The sequence below is a fragment of the Phodopus roborovskii genome, unplaced genomic scaffold, assembly GCF_943737965.1.
Source record: "Phodopus roborovskii unplaced genomic scaffold, PHOROB, whole genome shotgun sequence".
In the NCBI taxonomy this organism is placed as follows: Eukaryota; Metazoa; Chordata; class Mammalia; order Rodentia; family Cricetidae; genus Phodopus; species Phodopus roborovskii.
In genome coordinates, this window is record NW_026125421.1 from 51,185 (window position 1) to 77,259 (window position 26,075).

The 26,075-nt window shown below is 41.1% G+C and overlaps 1 pseudogene; it reads left to right on the forward strand.

Annotated features, from left to right (window-relative positions):
- The window catches only part of LOC127215294 (tetratricopeptide repeat protein 27-like), a 105,081-nt pseudogene that overhangs the window by 49,975 nt on the left and 29,031 nt on the right, over window positions 1-26,075 (forward strand).

Below are 26,075 nucleotides of genomic sequence, written 5' to 3' on the forward strand. Positions count from 1 at the left end.
CATCAGGTTGAGTCAAGTGGAAACGATGATGTGGGGCCCCATCTTCTTTCCTGAGAGTTCAAAGACTGCTGTTAGGAATCGTTATTATGCCTTGTGGAAAAGTTACACATCAATATTAAAGTAAAATTTTTAAGTTTTTAAGGTATGCATTAGGGAAAGACAACAATAAGCATTAAAAGGTATGTGATAAAATTAGGATTTCAGAGAGAAAATTGCATATAAGAAATGAGTCCCCAGATTTTGTTTTCTTCTGCCTTACACCAATTGGCTTCTTGATTTAAGGCAGAAACCATGAATTTAATCTTAACAACATGATTGAATTTAGAGAAGGAAAGCCAAATCCAACTCCAAAGCCAGCATTGGTTTATATGAATTGGGACTTCAGGAATACTAGATAGTAGAGAGAAATAGATTTCTGTATAGAAATAGTTTACTACAATTAAATATTTTTACCATATATCAGATTCTGCTTCATTAAGTGATTGTTTCTGAAGAGCTGTCTTCTGTAGGTACCTACATGTTCAGTGTCTTTTGGCTGTTTGATGATAGGTTTTCTCTGTTTTCCTGTAAGAACAAGAACAGAACACTTCCCCTACCTTTGAGAGGCCTCTGCACACCTCATGGGACCTAATTTGTTGGATGACTTGTCATTTCTCTTCATTAAGATGTTTCTGTGGTTCAACTCGGATCTTGATTAACTTAGATGGCATCCATAGTTTTTCTTCTCCTGTAGATACAAATGCAAAACCCCTACCCCAACGTAACACATATCCTGCTTTCCATTCTGAGGTCAGTACATCCTGGAAGTACACTGGCTGATTTAGTTCAGAAGTTTTTTCTATTGTCCAGTGTCTTTCTGCAGCTGTTTTTCCCTTTTCATCAGCATTAAGAAAGTTTAATGTTAATAAAGCATTATGTAATCTGTGTTTGGGTGTCTTGGTTCCTCCTGCCTGTTTATGGAGCATTTCTTTTAAAGTACGATTGGATCTCTCAACCACTGCTTGTCCTGTAGGATTGTGTGCTTTATGTTATAATACTCAAAAAACTGTTTCAATTTGCTGGAGACATATGCTGGAGCATTGTCAGTTTTTATTTGTGCAGGTGTGCCCATAATGGCCATTACCTCTAACAGGTGTGTGATAACAGAATCAGCCTTTTCAGAGCTCAGAGCAGTAGCCCTTTGGAACCCTGAAAATGTATCTATAGTGTGATGTACATATTTTAATTTTCCAAATTCTGCAAAATGAAACATACCCATTTGCCATATTTCATTCCTATTTATACCTTTAGGGTTACTGCCTGGTAGTAAAGGAGTTTGGTTATAGAATGAGCAAGTAGTACATTTCCCTACTATTTCCTTGGCTTGTTCCCAAGTGATAGAAAAATCCTTTTTTAAACCTTTGCTGTTCACGTGGTGTTTCTTATGAAACTCTGAGGCTTCTAGCACACTTCCTATCAATAAACGATCAATTTCATCATTGCCTTGTGCTAGAGGACCTGGCAGACCCGTATGGGATCTGATGTGTGTTATATATATAGGATGAGTCCTCCTTCTGATAGTATCTTGTAACTGTATAAACAATGAAGTTAATTCTGTATTGTCAGGCATAAATTCTGCAGTCTCAATGTGTAAAACGACACTCTCTGTGTATTGAGAGTCAGTAACTATATTGAGGGGTTCTTTAAAATCCATAAGTACCATGAGAATGGCATACAATTCTGCCTTTTGTACAGAACTGTAAGGGCTTTGAACCACTTTGCTAATTTTTCCTGATTTATATCCTGCCTTACCTGATTTGTTTGCATCAGTGTAGAATGTATGAACTCCAGAAATAGGTGTTTTTCTTACAATGCGTGGAAGAATCCAAATCGTTTTCTTTATGAATTTGATTCTCTCAGTTTTGGGATAGTTGTTGCTAAATGTTCCCAAAAAGTTACTGCAAGCTCTCTGCCAATATTCGTTATCTTTCCATAAGGAGGAAATTTCCTCATTAGTTAAAGGTACTATAATTTCTGCTGGGTCCCTTCTTATTAGCTGACGAAGTCTTAATTTACCTTTTATAATCAAGTCAGAGATCTTTTCTATATATGTTTTTAGTTTTTTATTCTGTTTATGTGGTAGGAATATCCATTCTAATATGATATCTTCTCTCTGCATCAAAATCCCTGAAGGATATTCTCTAGATGGTAATATAACCAGAATACAGTCTAGGTTTGGATCCACAAAGTCCACATGTGCTTCTAGTATCCTCTTTTCTACCCATTCTAATTCCTTCTCAGCTTCAGCTGATAGTATTAGTGGACTATTCAAGTCCTTATCTCCTTTTAGGGCCATTTTCAGGTTTTTCAAATCATGCCCTTCTACTCCAATAATCGTTTGCAGTTGAGAAATCTCTCAATTTTTGAAGATCATTCAGAGTCTGGTAGCGATCTCTTCTGATCTGTACTTTTTGTGGTCTAATTTTCTATAGACCTATTTTATATCCTAAGTAGATGATAGACTCTCCTTTTTGTATTTTTTCAGGTGCAATTTGTAATCCCCAGTGAGGTAAAACTTCCTTTACTTTCTCAAACATTTTTTCTAATATTTCTCCTTTAGAGTCAGCTAACAATATATCATCCATGTAATGATAGATTATGGATTGTGGAAACTGTTTACTAATTATTTCTAACGGTTTTTGTACGAAATATTGGCACAGGATGGGGCTATTTAGCATTCCCTGTGGCAAAACCTTCCATTGATATCTCTTCACCAGTTGAGAATTATTGTAATTAGGTACCGTGAAGGCAAATTTCTCTTTATCTTGTTCTTGTAAAGGTATCAATAACTATAATAGGCCATTCTTTGGGTATCAAAGAAGGCAAGGGCATACCAGGCTGTAGAGAGCCCATTGGCTGGATAACTTTATTGATGGCTCTCAGGTCTGTAAGCATTTTCCATTTACCAGATTTCTTTTTGATCACAAATACAGGAGAATTCCAAGGGCTGGTTGATTCCTCAATATGTCCAGCATTTAGCTATTCCTGAACCAGGCTTTCTAAAGCTTCTAACTTCTCAGAGGTCATAGGCCATTGTCCTACCCAGACAGGTTCCTCTGTTAGCCATTTTAAAGGTAGGGCTTTTGGTTCCTCCGTTTGTTCAGCACTTGTATTCTGTTTTTGTACAGCCTGGATATTTGGTATCTGTCTTGTATAGTACTTTATAATATTTTTTTTTCCACAATCATGAGGTCGTTTATGGTTCCTATCTAATACTGGAGGGATGTTAATCTGTGTATTCCATTGCTGTAATAGATCAGGACCCCATAAATTTATCACTACATCAGCCACATATGGTCTCAACCTTCCTCTCTGTCCTTCTGGTCCTATACATTCAATCCATCTCGTGCGTTGTTTTACCTGAGACAGGGTTCCAATCCCTAAGAATTGAACATTTACCTCATGCAGGGGCCATCTTCGGGGCCAAGATTTATTAGATATGATAGTTACATCAGCTCCTGTGTCCAGGAGACCCTCAAACAGTCTATTATTCATCTTAACTATCAATCTAGGCCTATGACTATTTATAGCGGTTTGCCAAAATATACGTTTTTTATTTCCTTCTGTCATGCCCTGTTACCTGTAGTTCTTCTTCTGATGTATCAGACTGAAGGTCTTCTAAAGCCTGAAATCTATTCACCATTGTTTCTTTGAGTGTCTAAACTTCTTGAATCAAATAACTTTCTAGAGACTTCATTGCATCAGTCAGTTTCTTACTTTCTCCAACTACAAATGATTCCATGTTTTTAATCTTCTCATCCTTAGATATTATCTGAATGGCATGTAAACTGCCTTCCAGAAACAATGTTCTATCTGCTAGCTTGCCATTATCCTCAGACATGGAAGAGATTCTATCATCTAGTCTTTCTATCTGATGTTCCAGTTTTTTAAACTTATTAGTAGCTTCCTCCGACCAGGAATGAGCTGTTTCTGCTAGCATGTTAATGCATTGCATTGTTTCTGTTCTGGTTATTGAGGTATCTGACATGAAACAAATTCTGTTTTTTACTTGGTCATTTTCATGTACCACGGTTTGTATTCTACCTGTCAGCTCTCCAACGCCATCTTCAATATTCTGAACCTTTCTTTCTATACTTTCTATGCTTTGAATTCTGTCATTTTCAATGTTTCGAATCCTTGTTACTATGTCTCCTGTGGTTTGTACAAGTTCCTTATTGTTTGCTGTAATATCAAACCATTTCTTTAAGAATATCATGTTAATGATGAAACCCATTGCTATTGCAAAATAAAAGTACATATTGTTCCAGTCATAAGTTTCTTCTGCTAAAATCCCTTCTATATATGAAGTAAAATAATTCCTAAAGTCCTGCATTGTAAAATTATCTGCCATAGTTATGGAACAATTGATCTCAGATGTTATATCAGCTTAAATTGCAAAGGATGTTACAATTACCTTAGGTGTAATTCTGCTATCCTGGAACTTTGATGCTTTTAGTTGTAGATCTCAGCTTGTGGTAGTTATGCCTGGAGGTGTACCACCAAATAGCTTCCAGCCGCAGAGGACCTGTCTGATCCCGGTTCTGCCCGGAAGTGTACCGCCAAATATCGTCCAGCAGCAGACGATCCTTCTGATCCCGGTCCCTGTAGAATAGCTCTTAACAAACTATGGCAAGTGAAATTTTGTTAAAAGGAGACTTGTGGAATTGCTGGGACCACAGGACTAATGGTGGGAAAAATGCACAAGTAGGGCGGGTGCCGAGCGGCTCTGCGCAAAATAAAGTGCAGTGCGGAAATGGGCAAAAAATGAGAAGCGATGAGTGCCTTCTCAGGCCCGCTTTGGCGGCAAAGATCTCCTTTGCCGTAAGGAAGAGGCAAATGTCCCAAAGCTGTGGTGAGTCCACCTGGTTAGGCAAGGGACCCTGCCCTTGGGAAGGTGGGGAGCGGCGTCTGCCGCCTGGGTGAAACCCAGGTCCCATGAAAATCTAATCCCGCTTCTGACACCAGATATCGCGGTTAAATAAGGATCAGGATAAACAAATAGGCCGAATAGATGTTTATTCAGGGAGAAATAACTTACAACCTAGACAGATGAACACCAGGAAATTCCACCCGATGCTCTCCTTGTCCGAGTCTAGCCAGCCAGAGAGCTTTTCCCGGCTCTTCCTCTGACCTCCTTCCACAGGTCACTTCCGCCCATGGCTCTACCCCTAATGGGCGTGGTCAGTGCCACAGAAGGACTATCTCTCTACACCACTGCTTTTTTTCTGTTGTCAATCCATAGAATAACATTAAGCCTGGAGAGATTTTTTTTGTTTTTTAGCTTTGTGGTTTTTGGTTGGAGACCGACCATTTGATTTCGAAATAAGAGTTTAAACTTTGTCTCACATGGTTAATATCTATCTATCTATCTATCTATCTATCTATCTATCTATCTATGTATGTATCTATCTATCTATCTATCTATCTATCTATCTATCTATCTATCTATCTGTGTCTCAGAATTATGATAGGGATTGGGGTAATACTGACGCAGTGACTGAAAATAACCTATGTGTCCCCATTTAATGGAAGATACAAAAGGTAAAGGTGAAGTGGATGTAAAAAGTAAAACCATCAATAAGGTTGTGCAGCAGGCTTGCTTTTTTTAAGTAGTAGATACTTTGAATACTTTGGGGAATAAGGGGTTTCCTGGGAAGTTCTTGTCAGAGGATCAGGCACAGGTCTTTAGAAGTCTGTGTGGAACCCTGACACTGGTACAGAAAGCAGACATTAAAGGGGAATCTGAGATGCCAGTCTCCACTGATGTGAGACCATGAGGGGAACTTGAACAGAGGCCTGTGGGGATCTCTGAGAACTTTGTAGCTGGCAAGCCTGTGAGCCTCTCAATGGGAGACTCACATAGAGCCTGGAGTTGCTTTGATCAGCAGGGCTCACAGCTGACAAGATCAGCCAGACAGATCAGCCAGACACACATGGATCAAGGGCTAACAGGGCTTGCCAAGCTGCTCTGGCTTTTGTTTGGCCAGGTGTTTGCCCATGACCATGTTAGCATGCAAAGGCTGTTGTTTCGTTCTGCCTTGCAGTTCCCCAGGGGTTCCCCACTCCTGGGTTAAGCATGTTGACAGGACAGGTAAGCGTTCAGTCCTTTGACTTGGGGGTTTGGTTATCTGGAAGAAAGCAAACTACTGGCAAACATTTTGTAGATTATATCACACAACTAAAGAGTTTGGACAGGGAAACTTCAAACCATTTTTTCTCTTTATAGGTGTTTAGAGCATATAAGATTAATCATTTATTTCACAAACCTTGTATCTTAATGACCTGGTGATGTGACCACAGTACCCAAAAGAGGCAACTTGAGGAAGGAAAAAATAACTTTCATTTAGTTTCAGAGGGACTCTGACCTCCATGGTGGAGGAGGTGTACAAGAGTTGGGGCAGTGTAGGGTGTGGCAGAGGCAGAAGTGCCTCACCAAGAAACAATGATGCCCAGATCAGTCTGGGCATCCCCTTCAAAGGCCCCATTTGCTAAAGGTTCTGAAATACTACTGATAGCTGGGGACAAGTGTTAAAATAAGAGCTCATGTGTAATATTTTAGATTAAAACTAATTACTTGTTTTAGTCAATAGGTAAACTCCTTAGGGGTAAATTATGAAGATAATTTTTATAAATTGAACATGGTCTCAATTTCAGTGGATGAGTTAACTCTTCTCTACACATTTTAGCACCTTTGAAGTTTCAGCAGAGTGCTCTGTGGTTTATGTAGATGTGCAGTTCTGTGGGATTTATTCTTTTCAACGGAGAGGTGAAGCTGCAGGGACCATTGCTTTTGGCTCACTGTACTGCAGTCATACCCTGAGGGGTTCTGCTGGCTGCTCATTCTTTCTAGCTTGCTGTATACTTGGGAACTAGGGTAGTAATCACTGGCTGGTTCAGATACTTACTTACTAGGCCTCTCTCTGGAATGAACCGACTCCTACAAATTCTTTAAGTTCCAAGCGATTAATATTAATCAAAACTAAATCTGGGAGAGGATATCTTGCCATTTTCCCCAGATTCAAATATATGGTAATGGCTACGTTTGCGTCTTTACAGCTGAACAAAAGAAAGGACTTTTGCTCTGCACTTGGTACATTATCACACGGTCCTTTCTGAGTGGTATTTGTCCTCCTTATGGTGTCTAAGACACTGAGTCTTTGAAGATATTGGGGGGGTGGGTAGGGACTTGGTGAGAGCTGGTGTCTTGAGTAGAAACTCACACCTTTTAAAGTGTTACATAGAGCAAGATCCACCTTCATTGGCTGCCTGTCTGCTTTGGTTGTGATCAGTCAGCCACCACTTACAATCCATGCTGGTCCAGCTGCTCAAGCATTTCTGTGGATGGCTGTGTCTGTTGCAAATCACCATGTCTATTTTGCTTGCAGTGCAATTGGCAGGTCTCTGCTACCTTGGGTCTCATGATCACCATTGTAATCTGGAAGCTTGTGACAGAAGAAGTTCTCCCTAGCTTTCCCCTGTTACGCGGCACGTTTATAATAGTACTTTTCAAGTTGGCTGCTTCACCCATGTGCACGGTGTTTCCCAAAGCCAAAATGAAGGGAGCAATCCCTAGGCCCTGGATGACAAAGTTGGGGTGAGTGAGCAGGTTGCAAATGATAAATTAATAATTTTTCCATTGTGAGTATTAGATTCCTTCCTCTACATTACATGAGGAATTTCTGGTATCTCAACTTTGCTTAGTTTTTGACCACATTTGAGTCCAAATTTAGTTATGTAGTTGAGCACATTATTTAGAACCATCCCCAGCTGTTTGAATTAATATTGTGAATCAAAACTCTGTTACGGCGTTCAGCCTGATTTCAGTTATGATCCCATTTGTCTCTGGTTTTACACCTCTAGACTCTTTTTGATACCAAGGTTTTCTCTATATAAATTAAAATCGTTCAGCCCCTTCTAAATGTGAATTTATATGTCTAGAGGCAGTGACTAATAGAATAATGGAGGTGTCAGTCATGGTATCTTTTTCTTTTGATTTTTCGAGACAGGATTTCTCTTTGTAGCTTTGTATCCAGGCAGACCCCGAACTTACAGAGATCTGCCTGCCTCTCCCGAGTGCTGGGACTAAGGTGTGCACCACCACTGCCCAGCCTCAGTCATGATATCTTAAGGTGAAGTAGGATCAGTCTTGAACAGAGATTGCTTCTGATGCTTCTGCTAACATAGGACTCAAATGAAGTTGGGGAATTTCTGTTCCTTGATTAATCTAAGTTCTTGAGTCTGGTCTTTCATGACCTTTGGTCTCTTCTGTTTCTGTCTGTGATGGAACACTCAGCTCACTCTCCTGCCTTCCCTACCTCTATGTATGAGTTTGCCCAAACATAGTGGCTTGAGCCCACTTAAGTCTTCCCTTAAGTCGTTTGCTTCTCCTCTTAGTTTGCGAGACAGGAGTTTAGGGAGGGTTTGACTGGCTTTGGGATTTCTCACAGTTACAGTTGGGTGGTGGTGAAGTGTGGGTGCTTCATGGAGCTTCAGGTACTCATGTTGTCAGAAGTGCTGCACATTTAGGAGAGCCTGAGACCAGCTGGGATTTTTCCCCCTCATCTCAGAGCCTCTCTATGGTTTCTCGTCATGAATTAGCTGAGGGACAATGGGACTGCTTAATGGCAGCACAGGCCTCTGACCCAGCATCCAGGAAGAGCTTCCAGCTTTGAAAGTGTTATTTTGCCATAGTCCCAAGCCCACTCAGAGCACTTGCTAAAGAATAAAAAATTATGTGTAGCCAGAAGTCCACTGAGAAAGTAAAAATAATAGACTTCATGAACCGTATGTGATAAGCTCCAACTTTTACATAGGACTGATAAGTCCCAGTCTGCCCTATCTGTGCATCAGGAAGTCCTGAAGGAGGCACCAGCCTGACAGTGACAAGGACAATAAACCCCATGAGGTCATCAGAAATTCCCTGATCCTCTGCCTTGAGAATGAGAACATCCAGGGCTATTCCTTCCTCTGACTAGTGAGTTTGGAAGCAGCTGACATAGTTTTTGCTGGTGTTCCTTCATGGTGCCCTGCCACTCAGTACACAAAATCCTGCACTTTAGGTACTTTAGTCTGAGGCACCAATATGGCAATTCCAGAATTCTTTCTTCACTGGGTATTAAGGACTGCCAGGGTTTGTACCCTTCACAATCATGGCATCTTCCAACTCAACAGATGAGATGTGGTCACAGATTTCCAGGGAGACAGTGCCTGCAATCACATCTGTACCTAGTGACTGTGATATTTATTGCAGACCACAGTCTCTGCTATAACAGGGTAGAACAGAAAGGAATTTTAAGTAGTCAGCCTTGGAATTTCTGGAATGGTGTGGCACAAAGTTTAAATGCCATCCATCAAGAGAAATGCTTTGAACCACACTGTAAGCTTATTTCACTAAAGATGGTGTGGCCTCTACCATATGAAGTTTTGGTTAAATGTTTGTCTTATGGGTCACAGAGGCTTGTCAGATACATTAATAACTTTTATATTATTTTTGAATAGAGGACTTGTGTTCTAAAACATTGAATTATAAAACTTCATGTTTATTTTGGCTTTCAGGGACTTATAATTGTTTTCCCATGGAAACTGTTTAACAAATTTTGATTCCATGTGTGGAGTAGGCTTGACAGTCTTAAATTACCTGTACTATATCACAAATGTGAAAGTGCTAACACCCAAAGACACTTGGTGAAGTACATCCTTTATTTAAAAGAGTTTATTAAATCAGAAACTGTAGTAATTACAGACATGTCTAACTAAACCCAATATACAGACTTTCAGCTCTATCAGACAGGATGGCAGACATGATCGAAGAGAGAAGAGAGATGAGGATGTGTGGTAGTAGTAAGCACAGAGTTAGCTTACGTGGCCACACTGTGGACATCAGTGTTTAAGTTCTGAAGCTGATGGGCTGACTGTCTGAAACCACATGTGCCTGCCTGCTGTTGGTGTCACCAATCAGGCTGGGTATCTTTTGCGACCCCCCTCCCCTCCCGGGCAGAATCATGGGTAAACAAGGAGAACTTGGTTAAGCCTGATCTTGGGCAGTTGTATTGTTGAGCATTTGCCAGCAGTGATCAGGTAGACAAGTGGAGCAGCCGCAGGTTGTACCTGCTAGAGCTATGACTCCAGGTGAAACCTTGAGGACTAGGCCCCTGGCTCTGCAGCTCTTGTGTAGGTCTGAGGAGTAGGGATTCCTTAGCCTTTGGAACTTACAGTCAGGACTCTGAGACCTTTGGTTCTAAAGGACCGGTAGGCAGCTTTCTGGAGCCCAGCCAGGGACTAGTGCCTGCTCATTCTCTCCTGTTTCTTTCTAATCTGGCTCCTACCTCTATCTTCTGGCCTTTCTACATGCATTGTCTCCTTTGGGACTGCCCTGTGCCCCCTCTTCAACAACTTAAATACAGAACACTTAAAAACCAATAGTGCTGTGGAGCGAGAGGATAAAGACACTTTGTCTGACAGCAGCAGTGAGCCAAGGGAAGCAGGCAACGCGTGGAGCAGTGGAATGGGGGAACAGTGCCACGGTGGAGCGGTGCCGTGCTGTGCGGTGCTGCGGTGGAGCGGTGCCGTGCGGTGCGGTGCTGCGCTGCGGGGAGCGGTGCCGCCGTGCCGTGCGGTGCGGTGCTGCGGTGGAGCGGTGCCGTGCTGTGCCGTGCTGTGCCGCGGTGCTGTGGACCTCCTGTCAGGCAGGAGGCTCTCTAGTGCTGGGGGATCCCAGGGCCTTGGAGCAGGCCCTTCCTCTCCTTGTTCCTTTTCACTTATTTTCCCTTGGGCCTTTCTCAGACAGTCTGTGCTCTCCGGCCGTGAAGTGAGCAAGTAATAGAAAACACACAGGCTATGAGATAAAAGTTGTGCATGTGCTAAAAATGACAGTTAGTTACAATTAAGTGATTTTTCTATTTTTGTTGTTCCCAGGCAGAAGAAATCCTCAGGCGAGAACTGGAGAAAAAGGAAACACCAAGTTTATACTGCTTGCTTGGAGATGTCCTGCAGGACCACTCCTGCTATGACAAGGCCTGGGAGCTGTCCCGACACAGGAGTGCACGAGCCCAGCGCTCCAAAGCCCTCCTCCATCTTCGGAACAAGGAGTTTCGGGAATGTGTGGAGTGCTTTGAGCGGTCCGTGAAGATTAACCCCATGCAGGTTAGACCTCAGAAAGCCTCCAGTTATTGGCTTGGGGTTTTCTTTCAGTAAATACAGTAACATTAGATTGCATTATTGATCCTTTAGGAGAGATGTCTAGATTTATATACACACAGATAAATCAGAACATTTAAAATATATCTTCTGTATGTATGTATGTAAGTACATTTGTCTGTGGGCACATGTGGGCAGAGGACAACTTCAGGTGTTAGTCCTCAGAAGCTGTCAACCTTGTGTTTTGAGATGGGGTCTCTCATTGATCCAGAGATCATTAAATAGGCTGTGTTGACTGCCATTGAGCCTGGGGATCCTGCTGTCTGCGTTTTCCCAGTGTTGGGATTAGGATTGTGTGCTGTTACCTGTTTTTTTTTTTTTTTTTTTTTTTTTTTCATGGGTTCTGGGGAATTAAACTCAGTCCCTCGAGCTTGAACACTTTACTGATGGAGCCACCTCTCCGTTCCACATGAACAACTTTGTAAGATTTGAAAAATTAATGCAAAAGGTATCTAGCTCCTGATAAATCTGCATGAGAGGTCGTATTTCTGAGGGAGATTGCCTTTATTGACACATAGTGATACCTAGCTGGTGATGTGATTTTATGAGGGACTATCTTTTCCCTCCCTGCCAAACTTGACATTTGCTCTCACTTCAGTGGTCATGGCACCTGCACATGCACACTGACTTGGATAATTCCTCTGCTGGAGACTTGGCTTGCTTCCACCCTTTACCTGTTAAAAAAGGTGTGTGTACACAGCAGCAGGAAGTGTCTTTTACACTGAAAACACCAATTTGCTTAGAGTAGGGGAGGCTGACCTGTTGGTTTCTCAGGGTACTAGCTGGAGAACTGTCGTGTGCCACACATTAAATCCACGAGCGGTAGTGAAAGCCTATGAGAACAAGCCTGCAGTTTGTGTGGTATTTACTATTACAGATAAGCAGCAAGGCTCTCCAGTGATCCCAACTGTGCGGTGCCTTCAGAGCAGGCCCTGTTTGTTACCAGTAATAAAGAAAATGATATATCTAAGTACAAACTTTGTTGATTTTTTTAAAAACTCATAAACGTAATATGGATTTATAGAGGAACATAGAACGATTGGGTTATTTGATACTGTATTTGGTTTGATGGAAGCAGTTGTTATCCTCTCAAGTGCTCATCAGATAGCTTGGTTCTGATTTGACTCAGTATGCTTTGTTGAGAATAGTTGTCACGTGGGCTGGACAATTGCTTAGCAGTAAGGGACACTTTGCTCTTGCTGAGGACTGGAGTTTGGTTCCTAGCAATCATCGGGAACTCCAGTTCCAGGGGACCAGACTCTTTCCTCTGACCTCCTCAGGCACCAGGCATACACGCACAGTGCACATACACAGGCAGGCAAAATACTCATACACATAAGATAAATAAATCTAAAAGAAGTTTGTAAAGCCATTGCCCACAAATCTAGGTACTACCAAAGATGACATGAATACTTCATGATGTTAGTCTCTGTGAAGATGGGATCTGAAAAAAGGCTGGGAAAGCACAGAGTCACAATTTTTCTTTCAGTTGAACGTTAGACTGCAGCTTTATGCATTCCATTTGTGAGCTGGCAGGTAACGTAGGTTCCTGTCAACTGACAAATACTATTTTCATGGAAATCCTGAAATCTGTTTTTAAATTTGTGTCAATTTGAGAAGCAAGGTTACATATTTTGGTCCACAGGAGAGTATTTAGCCAGTGTGTCAAGATGCATAAAATGGTTTGTCTTAATCTGAGCTTGCCATGTTTACAGCTTGGTGCATTGGTTTTTACCTCAAAGAAACATGTTTAACTCATTTAAGTGAGTGGTAAATCCACTAAAAATGCTAAGTCTATAAGCTAGATTTTGTTGTCAAGTTCTGGCATAACTTTTGTTTTGATAAACACAAGCAACATGATGACGTGTTAAAAATCATGAAATCTTTTTTTTTTTGAGTTTTGAGAAAGAGTTTCTTTGTGGTTTTGGAGTTTGTCCTGAAATTAGCTCTTATAGACCACCAGCAGGCTGGTCTTGAACTCACAGAGATATGCCTGCCTCCCACATAGGAGGTCCTCAGTAAATGTTTGCTAAGTGGGTGAATAAATAGCATCTTTTCACTGTTAACTCAGGTAATTGTTGGAGATACACATGGCAAGAATTAGTTGTAGATGGACAAATTGTCTTGTTTGTACCCTCAGGCACAGTCTGGGGAGATGGACACACATTATACTAGCTAATGATAATGCCATCAAAGAAATGCCAGGGACACCAACTTATAAAAGGGCCACAAAGAACATTTCCACCTCACATTCAAGAGGACATGATGGGTGTGGCTTTGAGTGACAAGTCTACTTGACTAGGTAAGGGAGGGTCTTGCTGCAGGTGCAGCAGGCAGGGAGTATCCCAGGCAGAGTCTTGGGAACAAGAGCTGAGTGTGTGCTGAGGGGATGGAAGAGCTAGTGAACAGGCCAGTTTTCCAGAGTGAGAGGAGATAAGACAGTGGGGATGCTAGATTGGACCCATACTATCACATATCTTAAATGTGAGGCTAGACTGTTGTGTTTTCATTTGGTGGTTAGGGAACTACTGAAGTTGATTTTTGCTATGCTTTGTCTTCGGTACAAGAATGGGGTCTGCACAGAGGTGACTCAGGACCATTGTCTTGCGCATACTGGCCATGGGAAGGCAAATTAGATAGCCTGGGTTGGACACTGTACTAACAAGCTACATTCTGCAGGGCAGTTGTAGCATGGGAGGGACACTAGAACAAAAGGATGGCTGGGGCAAGTTGCAAGGGAAGACTTGGCAGGCTTGATGGCCTCATTGTTATACAATTTAGAACTAATTACTGAGGTTGAGAAATGACAGCTGCTTAAAACAGATCCCAATACAGACAGATATAGTGTAAGGCTACTTTGCAGCGGGTCATGTGTCTTCAATTCAGGCAGACTAAAAACAAATGCCAAAATACACAGGCATTTGGTGCTCTGGGTTGTGTAGAACTGCTACAATCAAACACAGCAGATTTGGTAACTTGTGAGTCAAGGGTAGATGTTTCTGAAGAAAGAGCTTTTATTACATTGTGCTGTCTCCTTTAAGTGTTATAAGAAAGAGAAGCTAAAATTTAAAAAAAATTCAGCCCATTTTCAGATCTGTTTAAAAGATTAGATTTAATACGAAATCTAGGTAAATGGAGAGAGGCATCTGCAGAGGGCTAGTATAAAAATAGCAACACTTGGCTTCATGTCAGAGATGGGCTGTACCACTAATGCACTGTTATGGTGCATTTCTTGGAGAGCCAGAAGATACATACTGTTTATGTTAGTGCTTTTGAGTCTGCTAGCTGCCATCTACTCATACCTGCCTGTTTCTTTTTCCGTGAGTCTGGAGAAATTAGCAAAATTAATTCAGAACTTCGGGGACTTGAGGTCCTAAGAGCTGAAGAATGTAGGAGAGAGAAAGCTAACCAAATAGCCAAGGCAGAGTTTGCTGGCATGCAGACCAGTTTGTTTCTCTTGTTCACCACTCTTCCTGATGCCCTGGCTTTTATGCAGAATATAAAAAGGAATTGCTTAGATATCAAACCAATATGTGTCGCACAGGTAAAAGGATAATGTTCAAAAATTCCTGTCAAGTGTTCCAATCCTTTTCTTTATTCTGTTCCTCTCCATTGAAAGGTGTTTCTCCTTAACTCTCCTCCTCGGTTCATTGGTTACTCGCCTTTGTTTGTAAGGTCATGTAATATTACTGGACTTGAGACTCAGACAATGAAGATACTGGAGAAGGGAGTAGTTGCCTTGCTGGCTGGGTGTGGGAAGCCTGGTGCTGATGTGGGCTGGTGGCTATTGAATGGATGGTGGAAAAGACAAGATGGTTAGAAGGGAGCTGGCTTCTCAGATGGAGAAAAGGCTTGAGGAAAAGCATGGATTCAAGAGTTCATTGTTCCAAGATATGCTTTCTATTTTTGTGGCCCTTCCAGCAAGGAAGGATTTGTAATTCTTTAAGTGTTACAATTGTTTTAATTCTTTAATTAAAATCTTGAAGATTTTAATTCCGTTTTGGGCTCAGGGAGCTAAGGGAGTGGGGGTAAAGAAGCAGACAAGCCACCAACTGCTTGTAACTCCAGCTCCAGCAGGTGAGTGCCCTCTTCTGGCCTCCAGCAGCACCTGCACTCACGTGCACACATCTATACTCTGGCGCACACACACAGACCCTAAAAGTAATTCTTTTTCTTGTGTGTGTAATTGCTTATGTATATATATAGTTTTTTAGTGTAGAAATGAAGTCACACATTTAATGTACTAGCAACTTTGTTGAAAAGTCATTGATTAATTTCTTGTAATAGTTTAGTTTTTGATCTATTAACGCATTCTGGATAAAAAGTACTAGAAATTCAACCTGTCATGGGAAATTTCTAAATTTACATTTATAAATTCATGTAAGCTATAAACAAACATTGAAGATGAAAGTTACTTGTTTTAGAGGACACAGGTTATACAAAATAAGGTGAATTTTGGTTTATGTATTTCCTAGTAAGTAGCTTCTGTGTCAGTAGTAGTAGTGGTGGTGGTAGGATTTTGAGATCCTTTTCCACTTTGTAGCCCGAGATGGCCCAGAATTCATAGACCTCTTGCCTCAGCTTCTTGCATACCTGACAGTACTTTTAGTTTTGAATATGGGCTTTTAAATATGCTGATCTTAAATCTCCTGACCTGCTAAAGTAATAGTTGGTCGATAGATAATAGATAGGCTTTTAAAAAGTGTATTTTACATTGTTTCAATGTTCTTGTTCTTTTGAAAGAGTTATTGTTTGGATAGAACATTGCATGGTTGCCTAACTAAACATTACTGAGTGCCTGCTGTGTGCCAGATGCAAATGTGGGATGCAATAGGCAGTGCCAACCTATGAGCAGAGTTTGTGGACCTGGACAATGACAAAGGGACAATCAGTTTGTGAACTGCTTACTAACTTTATGGGTAGGGGACTCTATTGTGATTTTGTGTAACTGACCAATATGTTACAAATGGTATTGTGAACAATTTAAATAAAGAATGAATGTCAGTACCAGTAACTTTAGCAGTAAGTATGAGCAGGAATGTGTGGAAGTTTCTTACAAGGTAAAATGTTCTGTGTTTACTCGGCTTGGCAGGGTTGAGGGAAGCCTTAGAATCAGTGTGGGTGCCAGAGGGGGTGTGTGTGTGTGTGTGTGTGTGTGTGTGTGTGTGTGTGTTGTTACTGAGGATTGAACCCAGGTATTATACCACTGAGCTACATCTCCAGACCCAGATATCTCTTTAATTAGCTATAGGAAGTCTATGAAGGGAAAAAAGGGAAAAAGACCTTTTTTGCAGGGCAGGTAGTTTTGGATGTTGGATATAAGGTGATTTAAGCAAAGATAGTGGATAGTCCTTAGAGCTAAAAGCCTGAGTAAAGGACCATTGTGATGGTGTTCTGTGCATGTGAAGCCACAATAGTAAACAAATTCCTTAGAGAGCATCAGACCAGCTGAGATTGTTAGGCAGTCTTGTACATTGAACATCTCCAGCAATTGGAGAGAGGTAGAAAAAAAGTATACCACAGATAGAATACAGTAGGATCAACACAGCAGACTTGGCCAGGGGGAAAAGATTACAGAAATTAAAGGAAGAACAAGCATCAGGGAGTGATGTCAAAGGCCCACAAAATTCACAGAAGGCCCAGAAGAGGTCACTGGCTTTGAAGCCTCCTCAGAAACTGGTTCTGGAGATTAAAGAGTGAGTTGTAGATGAGACAAGCAGATTAGCATCGATAAACTGCTTGCTTAGAGGCACATCAAGGAGATGAGGCTCAAATGTAGTGTTGAACTCAGTCAGAGCAGAAGGTTAAGTAAAGCTTTTGAGATGCTAGAGGTCTTTAGTTGGTTGCAGGCAGAAATGAAACATTCCAGTGGACAAAGATGGAGTGAAGCTGGTGGCAAGGCTGAGTGGCAGAGAGACCAGTCACTAGGAGACAGTGGACTAAGAGAGAGATGAAAAATGAGTCTCCTCTTGAGACTGGAGGAACGCAGTTCTTGCTTGATAAGCACAGATGACCTAAACTAATATGTATAAATGTGGGTTCCTTTGAGACCATTCTGTGGTATTGAGAGGTGTGAAGGATTATGTTAAGATACAGACTTGAACGCCTTTGGTTTATGTGTGTTAAATAGAGGGAGAAAGAGGTGTGAGTCACATGTAACCAGAGGTAGACTAAATGGGAAATTTGCTTTTGCTGCCCTGAGATGAATGGGACTGTGATGGTCAGAAAAGGCCAGATGGAGAAGTGATGATTGATGTGGCCTTAGAGAGCGTGTTAGGCTTGGACAGAAGTGAAAACATGTGTTCTGGGAAGAGAACCTGCATATGCAAACACAGTCATTTAGAAAACAAAGATTCAAAGAAAGGAAGAAAGAAAACAAAAAGATTCTTATTTTAGTCTGTTGTAATATGATCTAGCAACTAGTATTACACATGACCAGGCCCAGGTACTGTTTTGTAAGCACTCCTTAGCCAGAGTGTAATGGTGAGGTCCTTCATGTTTTTACCCCCTTTATAGTTGAAGAAGTAGAAGTGATAGTCATTTGATCCAGTTCCTGGGGTTGAGGGCTGGAGCTGATAATCAGCCTGCCCATCTAGTCTAGCTCCAGAGATTTTAACTTCCCAACTTTACCTCTTGAGGAGATCATGACAGGCACAGTGCTGTGATGGCCAAGGCCAAGTTCTAGAGAGCCCTGAATACCTTATGCTGACCTTGTACTAGCTTTTCCCCTTTAATGGAGAGTCATTGGGTTCTTGTTAGAAGCAAATGAAGTTGGAAGATTGATAATCTGCCAGCCAGGCCTCAGTAGCCTTTGTGATCTCATCATCCTGTACTTACTCGTCCTTCATTCACAGGGCCAAATGTTGTCTGTCACTTTAGAGGAGAATCTCAGGTACATATGACTCAAACACACCAACTTTTCTGGAAAAAGTAGGCAGATAACAGAACAGCTGTAACCAGATCCAGACAACAAGAAGAGAAACAGCATTAAATAACCAATAGCCTACAGTAAAAGAAAACAGAGGAAACTGTCCCTTTAGGGGGACAGTGACACTGGCAGGTTAAAACTTGTGCACCTTCAGTGAGGAATCTAAGATGGCGATGCACATATTTACAAACTGAGCACGCGGAAATCTGCTACCGAATAATGATTGTGGTGATCTTAGATTTGGCCCAGAACACTTCCTGTTTGATGATCGACATCGACAGCCAGTTTGCATTTGTGTCATGGGACTGAACTAGGGAAGCAGAAGGCAGAGATGAGGAATGGGGTATGCTTTTAGGGCTCAGTTGTGTTAACCTTTAGTACATGTGACACAGATACGGACCAGTTGGTCCCAAAGGGACTTAGAAAAGTGTGAGCCTTGATTACTGATTTATAGACCTCCGAGGGAGAAGGAAATCTGAGAAGCACGTCAGAAAATTGTGGAATCCAAGAAGACGGTACCTCTGTGTGTTTCCTTACTGCTGTAAGCTATGTTTCCAGTCATAAAAGTAATTTCACCCATTCTTTAGTGGCACTCTGTGTTGCTCCTGGGATGGCTAATTTCCATTTCAGGTATTACAGTTTATAAAGTACTATAGTTGGGCTCCCCATCACACACACTGCTACTTCAGGAACTAGTGACTATCAAACTTGGAGCAAACTGTTTTCTCTATAGGCCATTTCTCTCTTGGCACATTTTGTATTGATGTCTAAGGCCTGTTATTGAATTCAACTCTACAGACCGTACTGTTTTTATGACCAGGGTATTTATCCCACCACTAGATGGCACCAGTGTAACTCTGAACCCTATCACTTCTAGGGAGTCCCAGAAATTCAGAATTTTAGCCTGTTTATCGACCACCCCCAACACCAGGAACCAAGACTCAGAGGTTGAATATTACAGCTGAAGCCACAGCAATGCTCAGAACCTCCTGGATCTGCTATCTTTTCACTTTTGCTGTACTCTCTGTGGCTCTGGGAGGGAAAATCTAGCAAACCATTTTCCCAATCATTCGTGTTCTTTAAAAAGTTATTTAAACCACTTAAGCAATCATTATTAAAATACAGTCATTGTTTCATCCAAATTAAACAGTGTTCTGTTTCTGTTTTTCTATATTGTTTCCCACACACTTGACTCTGGCTTCCCCAGGTCATGGCTAGCAGTAGCAATGGCCTCCTGACTTCCCCCCAGATATGCAAGCTCTACAGAAATCTCAGTAGAGCTCTCTGATAAGCAGTTGCTTCTTTCCATTTTTAGCTAGACTCTTTCAGCTCTTGTTTCTATCTGAACATGCCCCCCCCCCCCCGTTGCTGCTTCTCTGTCTGTCTGCATAGCCCTGTCAAGGCAGGCTTTGGGAAAGGAGCTATACTATGCGTGTTCTGAAGGCAAACAAGCAAACAGATAAGCAGGTCTCTTGGGTGTTCCAGCACATGCTATCTGCACTATTTCTCCCTTTATTTCTTTGCTGGTGACAAGGATGGTATATTGGGAGGCAGTGAGGCCAAGTGGAAAAGATAAGAGCTTTGGAGAAACAGTAGTGTGGTTGCATAGTTCCTGTTCCTTCAGCATTTCCTTAATGAGTGACATTTCCTGGCAGAGTTTTTTTTGAGGAATATATGAAGTTATAAATGAAGAGCTCATAATGTCAATTCCTGTCATATTAATGTTCATTAAGAGAAAATTATTTTGACTAGAGAGAGGGAACAGGAATTATTATAGTATATGAAAGGTTGGACTGAATGTGGCTAGGCAACGTTAATACTGTAGTTACTAGAAATTTGGGGGAGTACTGACAGTTACCATAGAATACTGGGGACATTGGAGTCCTTTCTTGGTGATCTTACGCCCATTACTAAAATAATTTTGGAATAGGCTCAAATGGAAAATTGAGCACAGTGTTATTAGCATTCAAAAGAACTCCCAGGGCGAGCAAGCTGTAAATCTCAGCAGCTGCCCAGAGGAGGAGAGAGGAAAAAACTTTGTCCTTTGAGTTAAGTTGCCATGGAGGTAAGACACATGGTAACAGGCAGCCACATAGTGGAGTGGAGGTGGTGTTTAGAGAAAGAGTAAGGAAACCCAAAGTACTAGAAAAAAGAATATAGGGTTCAGCCAGCACCCTAAAGAGACAAAAGAAAAAGATGAAAGGCTGCACATTTTTACTTAGAAGACTGGGCAGGCGCACCTGCAGGTCTTCCTGGAGGCTCTGACTGTGCTAGGAGATGCGGAGGGAGTTCTGCATCTCTTTAAAGGACTTATTACTCCACGGTTTCTTAGCATGGTATAAGGTGAGCTCACCTTCCTGGGGGTGATCCTGCCTTCCTAAGGGATGGTCCCTTAGCCAGATCTTTGGATTTACTCTTAAAATAGGAAAGAGTGGTAGGTCTCCTCCTAGAAGCAAGACTGAAAGTCCTAGATACACATCAGATTTAAAAGACTTAGTAGGGAAAAGATAGATATAAAGTATCTCAAGCATTTTATATACTTAATAACATGTTGAAGCAATCTCATTTTGTGTATATGGGATTGAATATTATTAAACTTTTTTTTTTAAAAGTAGCCACCAGAACATGTAATGAAGCTACTCTTACCTGCCTGACATCTCTGGGCTAAATAATAGTGATCTTGAAGCCTAAAGAATTCAACTTTATTTTGGGGACCTTTGTGAAAGTTTTTAAGGCCTCTAGATTTGTTTATTACAAATATATTGTATTGGCATGTGTGACTAACACAGCATGCATGTGGGGGTCAGCAGACAACTTGCAGGAGCCTCTGTTCTTTCATCTTGTGGAGGTACAGTCCCTTGTCGCTGCTGCTCTGAGTATGTCAGGCTAGCTACTTGCAAGCTTCCCAGATGAGCCATTTCACCAGCCCCACCAGTCATTACTGATATGGTAGTTTAAGCAATAATGTCAAAGTAAAATAAAAGAAGTGCCAAGGATTGTCCACAGTTCTCCAAATTCTAAAGACCTCAATTGAGAAATGAAAAATATAAATAACGTGCCATAAGCAATTGGGAGACTCTGTAGTCTAAAAATGCAGTGTTTGCACGAGTCTGAGAAATAGGTGCCTAAATGTCTCTTTTCCGTGTGGCTCCCTGGTGTTGATAGATGTGAGCTAGTAGTTAACTGATCTTGGGATTTTCATTCCATACAAATTATTAAAAACAACTGCAAAAATAACCAGAGGTAAAGGACATGAGAATCATATTAATACTTTATGTCAGATGAAGTCATATCTAAATTTTCATTAAAAAAAACTTAAGATACTGAGTATAAGGCATGAGCTGGTCTTCAAAACTTAAAAGTAAATAATATATGTCATCAGACCAGTGTGGATTAGAACTGTATCTTAAGTGTTGTTACTTGCAGTATTTGTTAATCTTTTCTGATGGTTTTTCATCTGTGTCTTGATTTTACACAGCCTCTTTTTCATATCAACATGGAAGGAAGAGTATTTGGGTGTTTTTTTTTTTTTTTTTTTTTTTTTTTTTTTTTTTTAAGCAGCTGTGGCCCAGACATTTTGAGACCCTTGAAGGGAGTTTGCAATGTCCCTAACTTAGTTCCAGTATGTGATGAGATAGTTCTCATTTCTAACTCATTGCTTCTAACCTGTTTTCTTTGAAGGGATCCTTGCATTGTAAGGTTTGACTCTTGAGGAATCAGGTTGTGTTAATGAGTGCCTGTAACCCTGCCACCTGAGACACTGGGGCAGGAGGATCCATGAGTTTGAGACTAGTTTGGGCTGCAGAATGGGACCTGTGTAATTAACCAGAACCAAAGCCAAGCAAGCAAATAAAAACCCAGATAAGTCTTTGTGTCAGAGTTGTTAAAAACAAGGCTGTGCCTGAGAACTGATGAGACATAGCATGAAGGTTTCAAAACTTTGAACTTACTTGTTTGGAAGGTGGGGACTTGTTTTATATATTGTTACATAAGTTAGGGTTGGACTTGGGTCCTTTTAGATTGTGTCACATTCAGGGAATGTTTTTTGGTGCCTTGAATGGTTCTTTTCATTCAGTGCACAAACAACTCAGTGAAAGCAAAGTGGTGAGCTGTCTCACTTTGAAGCCCTTTAGTTCAGGTCGGCAGAATAGTTTCCTGTAAGGAGTATGGCTTTTCCGCCTGCCGCCTGGTCTGAGTCCCACCGCTGCGCCAGCCCCAGTTAACACACTGAGACTCTGTATTTGATATAATTCTGTTGGCCCGTTACTAGTTTCTTATCGGCTAGCTCTGTCTTAATTATTAACCCATTTCTGTTGATCTATGTATTTTCACGTGGCCTCCTTATCAGGGAGTGGGGCAGGTGTCTGGTCTCCCCAGTCTCTCCATCTTGACTCCTCCTACCTACTTCCTCTTTCCTTCTTGTTTCCTAGTCCCTCCTATCTTCCTTTCCTATTGGCCAACAGTGCTTTATTCATTAACCAGTATACCAGTATGAGAAACATATACAGAATGACATCTCCCATCATCTCCTCTTTTCTGTCTAAATAAAAAGAAGGGTTTTAACCTTAACATAGTAAAATATATCACACAACAGTTATCAAATAAGAATCACAGTTAACAATATTTAGTCATTAACATTTAGCAAGATTTAAGAAAATATTCCAACATCTATTCTATCTTTGTGAGTCTAAAGACCTATATGTAACTTATCTTTAATCCTAACTAAGGAAAACTATAACCATAACTATCTGTTTTCAACTCCATCAAAGACCACAGAAGGATAATATATAAACTCTAGAAATGACAGAGACATCTTGCCTGGTTAGTCAACTGAAGTTCTTCTGTAATCTTCCATCTTCAGCCCATAGGCCATAGTGTGTCTGGCAGACTCTTCAGCAAAGCAGGAAACTTGTATTGGCAGTTTGTCAGTCACTTTTCTCTGTGTCCTGCAGACTGTCTGGCAGACTCTTCCATGAAGCAGGAACTCTGTAGCAATGTCCATCTTGAATCAGCAGTCACTTTTCTGTGGGTCCTGCATGTCCAGTTTATACAGCATAAAGTCAAACAGTCCAGACAAGAGCAGTATCTTGTCCAAATGGCTAGTCTTGCCATATTGGAGGCAAACTCCATACGTGTTTCTTCGGTGTCCATCTTCCTTTCTAACGCAGGTGGTGTTACCAGGAGCAATTGTGCCTCTTTGTCACAAAAAACCCTAAACCATTTTAAATGCCATATTCTGCAGGTCTTGGAAAGGTTTGAAGAGTGCCTATTCATCTCAAATACATCTCTACATATCTAGAAAACCTAACTAACACTATAAATTTTGACTATTATAGGTAACTGTCTATAATCTGTACTAAATTATACATTACATTCCTAAATGAGCTATATAAACACAATATAAGAGAAATATAGATATCACAAAATTGACCTTAAATTGTATCAATAAATGAAAATCCATTCCAAAACAAAGTATTCATATCTATACCATAATCCCCTTTTTACCTTTAAAAGAGATTGGTTGTGGTCATTAACCATTTATAACCAAGTCCATTTAAATGAAAACAAACATTTATAGATAATATTTGGGAATTTGGACGTCGTTCTTTCCAAATTACTTCCTGCTGGTAAGGGGCACTGTAATGAGGGAATCCTAAGAAGACACAGAAATCCTGGTTGTAGTCTGCAAGGCTGCTTTGTCCAAGCTGTTTTGAATGTTGGATCACCAGCGACTCTGTTTCAGGGGCCCTGGCTTGATCAAACCATATTAGTCTGGAAGGAATCCACAGCTTTTTATTTTCTGTGGAAACACAAATAGAAATCCTTTTCCCCAGTAACTTGTCCTTAGACTTAAATTTTTGAATCAAAGCATTTTTAAAATATATGAATTGATCTAGTAGCATTTGTTTTAATAGTTGTTGTTATTTCCTCAGCAGTCAAAAGATACAAAGACAATATAACACACTTACAATATCCATATTTTCTCTGAGCTTTCCATCTTTACGTGGCTTTATTATTACTGTTTCTTTTAATTCTATTTTTTTATTTTTTTGAGACAGGGTTTCTCTGTGTAACTCTTATCTGTCCTGGAATTTACTCTGCATACCAGGTTTACTTTGCAGTCACAGAGATCTGCTTGCCTCTGTCTCCCGAGTGCTGGGATTAAAGGTGTGTGCCACCAAACCCAGCTCCTCACTCTCTTTTTAAAACCATTTTATTTCATTTCTCTCCCAAGCCTACGTATATTTTAAAACACACTGTAAACCTTTAGTTGTTTTCTTTAATGTAAATCTTTATCTTTTTGTAGCCACGAGTCTTTTTATCTGGTAAACAACAACATTGCTGAAATGAAAGTCATGGTTGTTCCTGCCGTGGTTTACCAAAGATGGCGGCGGGTACCTTTACCGCCAGCAATGAAAGCTGTGGTCACTGCCCTGGTCAACGCTGCCGTCCAGCAGGCATGCTGCCAGCTTGGAGATGTGGTCACTGCCATTGCCATCTCTCATACACACCAATAAATTGTTAGCAGTGCGGTTTTTGCCACTTATGCTGAGTCAGAAATCTTCCCTTAAAGGAGCCGCAGAAATTTTTGCTTGTCTCAGACAAAACAGAGTGCAACCCAGAAAAATGCTGTTACCAAGAATCCTTGTTTGTCTCTGTTCTGTTGTTTCTAAAACCTTTTTTTTTTTTTTTTTTTTTTTTTAAGCTTTTGTTAAATTTTAAGTGGAAGTTCTTACTAGCCACGTGGTCGCCATATGTAAGGAGTAGGGCTTTTCTGCCCGCCGCTGGTCTTGTCTGCGCCAGCCCCAAGTAACACACAGAGACTCTGTATTTGATATAATTCTGATGGCCTGTTTCTTGTTTCTTATCAGCTAGCTCTGTCTTAATTATTAACCCATTTCTATGTATTTCCACATGGTTTCTCCTACTGGGGAGTGGGGCAGGCATCTGGTCTCCACGGTCTCTCCATGCTGACTCCTCCTACCTACTTCCTCTTTCCTCCTTGTTTCCTAGTCCCTCCTATCTTCCTTTCCTATTGGCCAACAGTGCTTTATTCATTAACCAGTATGAGAAACATATACAGAATGACATCTCCCATCAGTTTCCAGCAATTATCTTTGCTCCTTTTCCCACAAGATGCACACCCCCCCCTCCCCAACCCCCCCCTTCACCTAGCCTCTACCAAAATTTGTTCTGCATAAAGGCCCTTGCTGTTTATTTATATTTATATTTTATTTGTATTTATTTATGGCCTCCTGTGCATTCAGAGAGAAGTGTTAAATTGCCTGAGGATGTTTGCTTTGGAAGCCTTCTCTCTAATTATCAGCTAAAAATCTTTATCTGCTTTAAGAGCTTCAGGCCTCTGCCTTCCATAAGGAACAGGTTTTGTGGGGCTGGCTAGGGAAGAGGGACTGACTTAGAGGTACCTCAGTGCCACCCCCAACCGCCCCAGTATGTCATTTCTTCACCCACAGTCTGTAGGAAAGTAGGCGGCCATCACTCTGGCTTTGTGACGGAAAGGAAAACAAACCTAACTCATAATAGGTGCATTTCTGACTAATACCATTGAATTTTTACGAGTTACATCTCCCTTTGACAGGTTCTATTGAATTTTAAGGAAACCCTGTGTTGAAAAGAAGGCTTTTGTAATTACCTGTTTTCCACATCTCAGCCAGATTCTGACCCTTGCTTTCCAAGGTTTTTGCAGACATGCCTACACAGAGCCTTGCCAGGGAGGTGACTCTTGCTTAAAAAGTGAAGGTTATCTGAGAGAATAGAGGATGAACGCAGAACTCTGTTCTTGTTTGTGGTGCATTGATCAGTTGCGAATCTGCCAGTACTTTGTAAGGTTTTCTGTATCACTAATCTCAGGTTTAGAGTACCAGCCCATTACCTTTAGTTAACACCAAGT